This window comes from Sus scrofa, chromosome 2 (genome assembly GCF_000003025.6).
Source record: "Sus scrofa isolate TJ Tabasco breed Duroc chromosome 2, Sscrofa11.1, whole genome shotgun sequence".
Taxonomy (NCBI): domain Eukaryota; kingdom Metazoa; phylum Chordata; class Mammalia; order Artiodactyla; family Suidae; genus Sus; species Sus scrofa.
In genome coordinates this window covers 72,896-83,951 of record NC_010444.4, presented here as the reverse complement: position 1 = coordinate 83,951, position 11,056 = coordinate 72,896, and positions in this window count along the sequence as shown.

Below are 11,056 nucleotides of genomic sequence, written 5' to 3'. Positions count from 1 at the left end.
ACTCCTGCTGGCCCGGTGTCTCTCTCCTTTGACAACTTTCCCCTTGGGGGGCAGCGCCAAAGCCCCACCTCCCCACACCTTCATAACCCTCTCAGTGCTCCTTCCAACTCAGGTTACCCCTGGAGCCTGGGGGTCCCAAATGGAACTGGAGGTGACAGGCCCTGCGAGCTGTCAGCCCAAGACTGTTCTGCCCTTCTCCTTCCCTGCAAGGGTTGGGTAAGTGCCTTCCTGTAAAGCTTGGTTACCTAGGAGCTGACCGTGGGACACAGTCTTGGCCAACGAGAGGGAAGAGGAAGGCTTCCGGGTGAGCTCACTGGAAGCCACGGTGCTCTGGGTGAAGAGCACGGGCAGAGCTGGCACAGCTTTGGGCTCCTGGCATCCTTCACCTTTGTCCTGGGTGGATGGGGACCTGGGCCTGGAGGTCCGGGAATGACAAGCACGTGAGGATGGAAACTGCGTACTGAGGCCAGAGGAGCAGGAGGGAGAGCAGCCTGACCTGGGACGCCCTCACGACCCCCCGAGCCCTTGCCTGGTGAGCACCCCTGCCCCGTGGGCTTCTGTCCCACGTGGCTCAGGCGGTCGTAACTGATGTCGTGACCTGCTCTCAGACTCGTTTCTGACACCCGTGCTCCCAGCAAGGCCCTCTGCCACTCTGTCTCCCATAAAGAGTGGACCAAGCGCCCTGAGCCCTGGTGTCCACAGCTTGTCTAGGAATGGCCTTTTCTTTCTCTTCAGAGAGCCAGACAGGTGCCCCTCCCCCAGAGCCTGCTGGTCAAATGCTTCTTGGTTGGGACCCTAAGATGCCGGGGGGTCTGGCAAAGCAACCAAAGAGAGAAAGGCTTGCACTGGTTTTTAAAGGCAGACAAACAGGAATCATTCACCCTTCAGAAGAAGGAAGTTCATGCCGCAACGTGGATGAAGCTTGAGGACACTAACGCTCAGCGGAGTAAGTCCGTCGTCGGCGAAGGACCAAGGCTGTGTGATCCCACGCGCGTGAGGGCCCTGGAGGAGCCAGCTCCACAGAGACAGGAAGCAGATGCGGGGGCAGGGCGGGGGAGGGGGTGGGAGGGAGTGGTCCGTGGGGGCAGAGTGTCAGTTTGGGAAGATGGACAGTTCTGGAAGTGGATGGAGGTGATGGTGGCACAACCACGTGACTGTGCTCCTCGGCCCCGAGCTGTGTGCTTGGACCCGGGCAAGAAGGAGCAAGGTGTGTTCTGTATGGTTCACCACACTGAAAACAAAACGAAGACAAAGAAAGTCCTGCGTGGATGATGCGATTAATGATTAGCTCAGGTGCTCTCCCCAGACAGGCTGGAAACCAGGCCTCTATTTAGCCAGGAAGGGCTGTTAGCAGGACCTTGAGATGTGCGGTCCAACCGCAGGACAACAGGGCCCATAAAGTCTTATCAGGACTATCCAGAATCGACCACTGCCACCTTTGGAGAGTAGGGGTTCCTGGGTACCTGCCGCATGTCTCAGAACATGGGCTTCAATGAACCCTAAAGTCCCTCAAGGCTGAACAAAGCACTGTCTTGCTGGCAGCTGGTGGCTTGCCTCCCACCAGCCATGGTGTCCAAGCGTTTGGCCACAGCACCCCCCAAGAGGAGAGAAGGGCTGCCCCTACTCTTGCTGGACCCCCAGGTCCCTGCCGGTGTCTGCTCGGGGGGTGTCTTATACCTGGAGCCCTCATGGGCAGGCCTGGTGGAGGGTCATGGGTGGGCTCCTCCTTCTAAAGGTGGCCTGGACCCCTAGCTTCAGGGACCTGACCCCACCTTGTTGCCTCAAAGATAGTAAGAGGTACTATCCACCTTCGCAGGAGGCCCAGGGCCAAGGGGACAGGCAGCCTGGCAAGTGCTGGGATTCAGGTGGCACACGAGGCTGCACTAAGCCCTTCTTGTGGGGGTGCTGCTGCCCTGGGAGAGCCCCTCCCAGGACCTGGCTCCTGTAACAGGTCAGTGAAGGACCTTTGTCCGACCTTGTGCTCCAGGAGGCCCCACGGCCCCGCCTCTGCCCACAGATTACACTCTGCCTGTTGTCTGCTGGCTCACCCCTGCCTGGCACACCCACTGTGAGTGTCCTCCTCTCCCAGGACGGGGCCACAGTTGGGCTTATGTGTGGACATCACTCCTCCCCCCTCTGCTCCAACGTTACTCCCCAGAGGCCTCCGACACCTGCCCGAGACAGCCTCCCTCCACTCTCATCCTCTTACCTGGGACATGGTCTCCAGGGGGTTCCGATGCAAACCTAATTCCTGGTTCTGCAATTCACTGGCCACTGTGACTTCCCTGGGCCCAACGTCTTCATCTGTTTCATCTGGACTTCCTAGGGCTATGAACTTAAAGCTGATACAAGTAAAGATAGTTTAAAGCACTTAAAATCATGCGTAAAGGAAGTTGGACCCCTAGCTCATACTACATGCAAAAAAAAAAAAAAAAAAATCAAAATGGACCAAAGACCTAAATTTAGGAGCTAAAACTAAATTTTCCCTCTTGGGGAAAAGCCTTGGGGAAGAGCTTCATGCTCTCAGATTTGGCAACGAATTCTTAGCCAAAACATGAGCAGCAAAAGAAAAAAAATTGACTTAATCAAAATAAAAAATTTTAATTGAAAAATTTGAACACAAAAAAATTAAAAACTTTGTGCATCAAAAGACACTATCAAGAGTGTGAAAAGACAACACATAGGATGGGAGAAAATATTTGCAAATCATATATTTGAAAGAGATTAATACCTATAATTAATCCCAAATGGCCCCAAAATAAAAAAGCAAAAAACCAATTAAAAAATAGGCAAGGATTTGAATAGAAATTTCTCCAAAGAAGGGTTACAAATGACCCATGAAAAGACGTCCCAAATCATTAGTCACTGAAAGAATGCAATTGAAAACCCCAGTGAGACAGCACTTCACATCTGCCAGGCTGATTTTTAGCTAAAAAGAAGAAAATGGAGGAGTCCCCGTGTGGCTCAGCAGCAACAAGCCCGACCAATACCCATGAGGACTGGGATTCGGTTCCTGGCCTCTCAGTGGGTTAAGGATCTCATATTGCCGTGAGCTGTGGTGTAGGTTGCAGACTGGCTTAGATCCTGCATTGCTGTGGCTGTGGTGTAGGCCGGCAGCAGCAGCTCTGATTCGACCCCCAGCCTGCAAACTTCCATATGCTGCTGCTGCAGCCCTTAAAAAAAAAAAAAGAAAGAAAAAGAAAGAAAGAAAGAACGAAAAAGAAAACCAACAAGCAAACCCAAGTGTTGGTGAGGTTTGGAGAAGCTGGAATCCTTGTGCAGCGCTGGTGGGAATGTAAAATAGTGGAGCCCTATTGAAAATAGTTTGGTGTTTTCTCAAAAGACCCGAGAGAATTGAAAACAGGGATTCAAAGAGATACTTATACACACATGTTCATAGCAGCATTATTCAGTAGCCAAAAGATGGAAACAAATGCAGTGTCCATCAAGAGATGACAGATGCACTAAATATAGTCTATACACACAATGGAATGTTATTCAGCCACAAGATAGAATGAAATTCGGACACAGGCTATAAGGAAGCACGGTGGAAACGTGCCAAATGAAATAAGCCAGACACAGAAGAACAAATATTGAGTGATTTCACTTATGTGAAATAAACAGCACAGGCACATTCGTAGAGACAGGAAGTCGATTCAAGAAGTCACGAGGGACAGGGCGGGGGGTGGGGGTGGCTGTTGCCTGGTGGATGCAGGGTCGTCCTGGTGATGAGAGGGCTCTGGAAATAGTAGTGGCTGTTTGACAACATTGTGAAGGTAATTTGTGCTGCTGAATCCTACACTTCAAAACTGTTAAAATGAAGCATTTTCTGCTATGTGTACTTTACCACAGTGAAATTACCTGCCCTGCACGGGTGCTGCTCACAGTTTTGCTGGAGGACACAGCACCTGAAGACCCGGTGCTGAGGATGTGAGCCAAGGCTCCTTCCTGGAAGGAGCTGCACCTTGTCGGGAGACAGAATGTGAAGAGGATATTTAGCGACCCACCGTCGAGCTGGCCGAGCCAAGGGCAGAGCAGAGCAGGGAGCAGAGACAGGGAGGGGGGCAGGTGCGCTGGGGGCTGTGTGCAAATGAGGAGCCTGGCACGGGGGCCGGCTGCTGGACCAGGGGCCACCATGCTGAGGTCTGGCGGGGGATGGCCTCTGCAGGACCCAGGAGCTGAGGTGGCTGTGTGGGTGAGAGAGGGGTCTGAGCTCTGCTGCAGAGGAAGGGGCTGAGCCCAAGGGGACTAGTCATGGCCCAGACTGGGTGGGCCTGGGCAAGGGGCCACATGCTGCCCAAATGTAGAGACAGACTCAATTCAGCTGATGGAAAGGCAGGGGAAAGGATTGAGAAGGGGAGGATGGGGGCCCCACAGCTCCACAGAGACCCCACAGAGGCCCCACAGAGATACCACAGGACCCCGCTAAGACCTCACAGCCCCACAGAGGCCCCATAGAAACCCCACAGAGGCCCCACCATCCATTCTAAACATAATAGTTTGCATCTATTAACCCCAAACTCCCAGTCCATCCCACTTCCTCTCTCTCCCCTTTGGCAACCACAAGTCTGTACTCCATGTCCATGAGTCTGTTTCTGTTTTGTAGATCGGTCCACTTGTGCTATAGTTTAGATTCCGTGTATAAATGGTATCATGTGGTATTTGTCTTTCTCTTTCTGACTTGCTTCACCTAGCATGAGAATCTCTAGCTGCATCCATGTTGCTGCAAATGGCCTATTTTGTTCTTGTTTATGTCTGAGTAGTATTCCATTGTGAACCTCTATAGACCCACATCCGCATCCCTGTCTGCGTATCTCTGTCTGTCTGTCGTCATCTAATCATCATCTGTGGGTGGATGTTGCAGGTTGTTTCCTGATCTTGGCTATTGTGAATAGTGCTGCTGTGAACAGACGGCTTCCTGTACCCTTTTTTTCCCTCTTTGCGGCCACACCCGTAGCACATGGAAGTTCCTGGGCTAGGGGCTGAATCAGAGCTGCGGCTTGCCAGCCTACATCACAGCCACTGCCATGTCCGATATGAGCCCCATCTGCGACCTATGCCAGAGCTTGTGGCAACGCCGGATCCTTAACCCGCTGAGCGTGGACAGGCATCAGACCCGCGTCCTCATGGACACCATGATGTGTTCTTAACCTGCTGAGCCGCAGTAGGCACTCCCATGTATCTTTCTGAGTTATAATTTCTTCCGGATATACACGCAGGAGTGTGTTTAGTTTTAAAGTCACCCTCCGTATTCCCCCGCGCGGTTCTCTGCAGTGGCTGCACCAGCTACATTCCCCCCAAGTGTAGGAGGGTTTCCTTTTCTCCACACCCTCTCCAGCATTTATTGTCTGTAGATATTTTTTTCTTTTTACAGCCGTACCCGCGGCATATGGAGGTTCCCACGCCAGGGGTCAAATCAGAGCTGCAGCTGCTGGCCTACACCAGAGCCATAGCCACACAGGATCCGAGCCACTTCTGTGACTCACACCACAGCTCATGGCAACGCCTGATCCTTAATCCACTGAGGGAGGCCAGGGATTGAACCTGCATTCTCATGGATCCTAGTTGGGTTCGTAGCCGCTGAGCCATGACAGGAATTCCTGTAAATTTTTGATGATGGCCATTCTGACTGGTGTGAGGTGAGACCTCATTGTAGTTTTGATTTGCATTTCTCTAATAATTAGCAATGTTGAGCATCTTTTCATGTGTTTTTTGGCCATCTGCATGTGGTATTTTATTCTTTTAAAAATTGGTTTACTAATAGTTTTGAGAATTTTTGTATCTATATTCATTCTTTTTCATTCTTGAATTGGTTGTTTGTATCCTCTCTTCTTGAACAGTTACATCTGGAGTGTCTCAATTTTTTTTAAAGAATTTTTTTTCAATTTTTCGCTTTGTTAATCCTATCTAGTCTATTTATTTTCTATTTTTATTAATTTTTGTACTCATGTTTATTATTTTATTACTTCTACTTTCTTGGCATTTGATTTGCTGCTTTTTTCACCTAAATTCTTGAGAGGAATGCCTGGATCATTTGTTTTCAGTTTTTCTTCTTTTGTAATGTATATACTTAAAACCATAAATTTCCTTCAAGGCATGAGTTTGTGTCCTACAAGTTTTCATATGTTGTATTATTATTTTTCATTCGAAAATGTGTTTTTTCAGAGTTCCCCTCGTGGCTCAGCAGAAATGAATCTGAGTGGGAACCGTGAGGTTGCGGGTTCGATCCCTGGCCTCCCTCAGTGGCTTAAGGCTCTGGCACTGCTGTGAGCTGTGGTGTAGTTTGCAGACGTGGTCTGGATCTGGAATTGCTGTAGCTGTGGTGTAGGCTGGCAGCTTTAGTTCTGATTAGACCCCCAGCCTGGGAATCTCCATATGCTGTGGGTGCGGCCCTAAAAAAAAACAAAATAAAATAAAATAAAATAATAAAATAAAATGTGTTTTGTCACATAGCCTTTTTTTTTTTTTTCTTACACAATCCTTTAAAATGTAAAAAAAAAAAAAAAAAATGCATTTTTAGTCACAGACATTCCAAAAACCAGACACGGGCTGGCTTTGACTCACACCTCCTGAGAGAGTATGCAGTTTTGCATCTGGGCTCTTCCACTCAGCACAACGTGTGTGAGACCCAGCCGTGTGGCTCTCAGTCCCGTAGTCTGTCCCTTTTCATTGCTTCATTGTGGGGATATTATATGTTGCTTTTTAACTGGTTTGTTCGTTTAAAAACCATTATGTTTTAGACATCTTTTCATGTTAGTGTATATAAATATATCCCATTCTTTTTACCTTCATCGTAGTTGCCCATTGTACAGATGTACAAGGGATTTAACCAGGACCTGTTAATAAAAACTGGACTATTCCCATTTCCCTCTGCTATAGAGAGTGCTCTGGGAAACAGCCTGATGCATGAGCATTTTTATATTTAGATCGGGAATTTGTGCACGTCATTTCTGTTCAGAGTCATGTAATCCATCCTAACAGCAGGGAAGGTGGGAAATGTAGTTTAGCCAAGTGTCAGGAAGCTGGGAACAAAGAGGCTGGGCTCTTTCTTGCAGTCCTGGCCACAACACTCATTCATGCGTCCTGCTGAACGTCTTTCTGTCCCCACATGCAGGAGTTTTATGTATATATGCTCATATATACATTTTATCTCTAAATTACATCTTTATGTAAAATTAAGTATAAACATATGCACACACTCCTCCATAAGAAACTACCTTTTTTTTTCTTATTAGGGCTGCACCTGCAGCATATGGAGGTTCCTAGGCTAGGGGTCGAATCAGAACTGCATGTGCCGGCCTACACCACAGCCACAGCAATGCTGGATCTGAGCCATGTCTGTGGCCAAACCTCATGGCAACATCAAGTCCTCAACACACTGAGCAAGGGCAGGGACGAACCCAAGTCCTCATGGATTCTAGTTAGATTCTTCACCCACTGAGCCACAACGGGGACTCCAGGACACTACTTTATAAACGAGAGTGCAGTCTTTTTTTTTTGTCTTTTGTTGTTGTTGTTGCTATTTCTTGGGCCGCTCCCGCGGCATATAGAAGTTCCCAGGCTAGGGGTTGAATTGGAGCTGTAGCCACCGGCCTACACCAGAGCCACAGCAACGTGGGATCCGAGCCGCGTCTGCAACCTACACCACAGCTCATGGCAACGCCGGATCGTTAACCCACTGAGCAAGGGCAGGGACCGAACCCGCAACCTCATGGTTCCTAGTCGGATTCGTTAACCACTGCGCCACGACGGGAACTCCCCCAGTCCTTTTTTTTGGTCACCCCCAAAGCATGCAGAAGTTCCCAGGCCAGGGATCAAACCCATGCCACTGAAGTGACCATGCTGAATCCTTAATCCACTCACCACCAGGGAGCTCCAGGAGCACAGTACACATTCAAAGTTTCTTTGCTTTTATTCTTACAGGCTCCACTCATTTCCAAAGTTACTTAGGTCAGCAATGTTCCACCAGCCCTTCTCTGAGATGGTTTCATGCATTTGTAATACAGTTAGATTCCTTTGTGATATCCACTGCATTTCCACACATTAGTGTCCAGTCTGTGCTGAAAGGTTCTATGACAGGTGCCTAATGTCATATGTCCACTTGGTGCCCAGATCTTGGTTTCTAGGGCTGTTCACCCTAGAAAGGTGACCAGGGTTCCTTGGCTTATTTTAGGACTGAGGCAGAAAATATATGGTAGAGAGCATTTTAGAGTGCCAGTAAGTTAGAAAGTGTTCCAAAAAACCCCCCCCCAACCAAACTCTACAATGAAAAGGTAGGCCAAAGGCACACAGGAGCCAAAAGAAAGAACTCCCAGCACCAAACCTGGAAACACTGAGCAACAAATTAAAGTAGTATTGCTTATAATGCAAGGTATGAAACAAACACCCATGAGTCCATACTGATAAAAATAACTGACTAAATAATAAATGAATACGTAAATAATTAATAAAAATAATACCTAAAGGAAGACAAATCTCCTGTGTAAAAGAATTCCAAATAATCTCTGCAGACGCTCCACCCCAAGGAGCTTGGGCCACCCTCCGCAAGTGCAGGCTGTGCATGGGGACCTTCTCCCACAGTGCAGTACGGAAAGGGGGGAAAAAGAGAGACTTTATCATGGAAAAAACTGGCCACCCCCCCAGCGAGGGGGTCAAAGTGAGCATCCCAGTGATAAGCCATATGGATCGTCTGTGTCCTTGATACGATGCGATGGGAAGGGCCCTTTACCTCTGCGGTCACCCTCCCAAACCCTGTAACACTAGATAATCCTGAGAAAAACGGAAGACCAGTTGGAATCAAGGTGTCCTCTGTGACATACCTGAAAAGCTAAGTGTCCAGGCTGGAGTTCCCTGGTGGTACAGCGGGTAAAGAATCCTGAGTTGTCACTATAGCGGTTCCAGTCACTGCTGTGCCGTGGGTTCGATCCCTGGCCCAGGTACTTCCATGTGCCACGAGTGTGGGCAAGAAACAAACAAACCTTGTCCGGGTAATCAGAGACAAAGAAAGCCCGAGAAACTGTCACAACTCAGGGGAGCCTTAAGGAATGTGATGACTGTCGTGGGGGGTCCTGGATGGCATCCTGGAATAGGAAAGGACAGGAGAGGAAACTGAGGAAATCTTAACAAAGTATGGAGTTTATTTACTTAATGTCGATATATCAGTATTGGCTCACTGATTGTGCCAAGAGTACCATACCATTGTATTGGTGCAGGTTCTCCAGAGAAACAGGACTACCATGCTAGAGAGAAAGATTTAGTATAAGGAATTGGCTTAGTGACGGTGGAGGCCAAGTCCCAAGACCTGCAGCTGGTGAGCTGGGCTCAGGACATCTGATGGTACAGCTCCATCCCCAGAGCTGCAGGCTGGAACCTACAGCAGCCGCGGTTTCGGCTGAGCCTGAGGCAAGACGAGACCCGGGTCCCAGACGGAACAGGGGGCAGGAGGGGTCCTCTCTGTCATGGCGGCGGCGGAGGCAACTTTTGTGCTACCCAGTTGTCCAGTGGGGACTCAGTCCACCCACCTTTGGAGGGCAACATGCTTCACCAACCCACCAATTCAAACATTAGCCTCCCCTAGAAACACCCTCACAGACACCGAATAACATTTGACCGAATATTGGGTATCAAGGCCCAGCCAAGCCGACACCTAGAATTAACCATCACACCAACAAAAACCACTGGGCTGTGGCAATGCTGTGACGGCTGCCTGGCACTGGAGGTTCTCTGAGCATGTCCCACATGAAGAGGGCCTGGGTAGAAGCTGAACTGCAGAGGAGGGGAGTGCAGCACAGAGGGGTGAGGAAGGGGCAGCAGGCCTCTCACCGATTCTCCGCCCACGAGCCCCGGTGTCAGTAAACTCTGCGAACCCTAAGAAATACTTAGCGGAAGTGTGTTTTTGTAGATTAGAGGACAGGGCTGAGTTTTGCAGCCGGGGTGAGATTTTAATTTTTCTGGAAGCGGCCATTTAGTTTTGAATGAAGTTACGAAGCCTGAAGTTTTAATATGACATGAAAATGGTTCTCAAGCTGGCTTGTGCCTCAGAATTCCCTGGGTTGGGGAGCTTCTTACAACAGATGACTGGGGCCACCGCAGTCTCTAGATGATTCTAACAAGTCCCCAGATGCTGCTGCTAGTCCAGAGACACTTTGAGAACCTCTGGTTTATGTGATGAAAATAGGCGTCCAATGCAATAAGAACGAGATGCAAATGCCTGCACTCATATGCATATTTTTTGGGTTCTTGATGCTAAGAACCTCTTCCCCAAGGGCTGCGCCCCGTGGTCAGTGCCTCTCTTTCAACGGCTTCTGTGGTTCCGAGTGTGGACACAGGGTGGTGCCATATGTCCAAGTGTCCACTCCAGACCTTGCAGGTGGCCTTGCAGCTTTGCAGAGGAGGGCGTGAACCATGGCAGGTCTGCCCCTCCACCCCCGCCTCTCCCCACCCACGGGAGTCAGGACAGGCAGTGGGGGCAGGTCTAGGGTCTAGATCCAGATCAGATCTGGACCAAGAGATATGTACTGAGGATGAAGGAGGGTGTGTCTGTCCAGGACAGGCCAGAACGGAGCCCTGGGCCCTGCTTCCTCTCCTCATCCCCTCCCTGCACCCCTCCCTTTCACTTCCTGGGTCACTGTGACCACCACTTGGCTGCCACCCCTTTCTCCAAGGGGCATAGCATTTTCCTTCCAGGGAAAGGCAGACTCCAGTGAGGGAGGCAAGTCTAGGACACAGGGCTGCCCTCTGCGGGGGCTCGCATGGCCTCATGTGGGCAGGCTCCCCACTTCCAGCAACCTTGGTGTGGGTAGGGACAGCAGGGGTCTGCAGAGTTTGGTTTGAACAACTGGTTCTGGGGACTATAAACCCAGTTAGGTGAGGCCTGAAGTTTCCTGCCACAGAAGCTTTGGGAGCAGAGAGGGCAGGTTTGCTTGGAAAGGGCCCAAGGCCTGTGGGAGGACGGGAGGGGCTGGAGCCGGTGTGGCCGCCCAGGCTGAGCAGACGCCTGGGAGGTCTCTTTCCCTGGAAGGCAGCCCCCACTTCCCTGGCCTGGGCCTCACCGGGG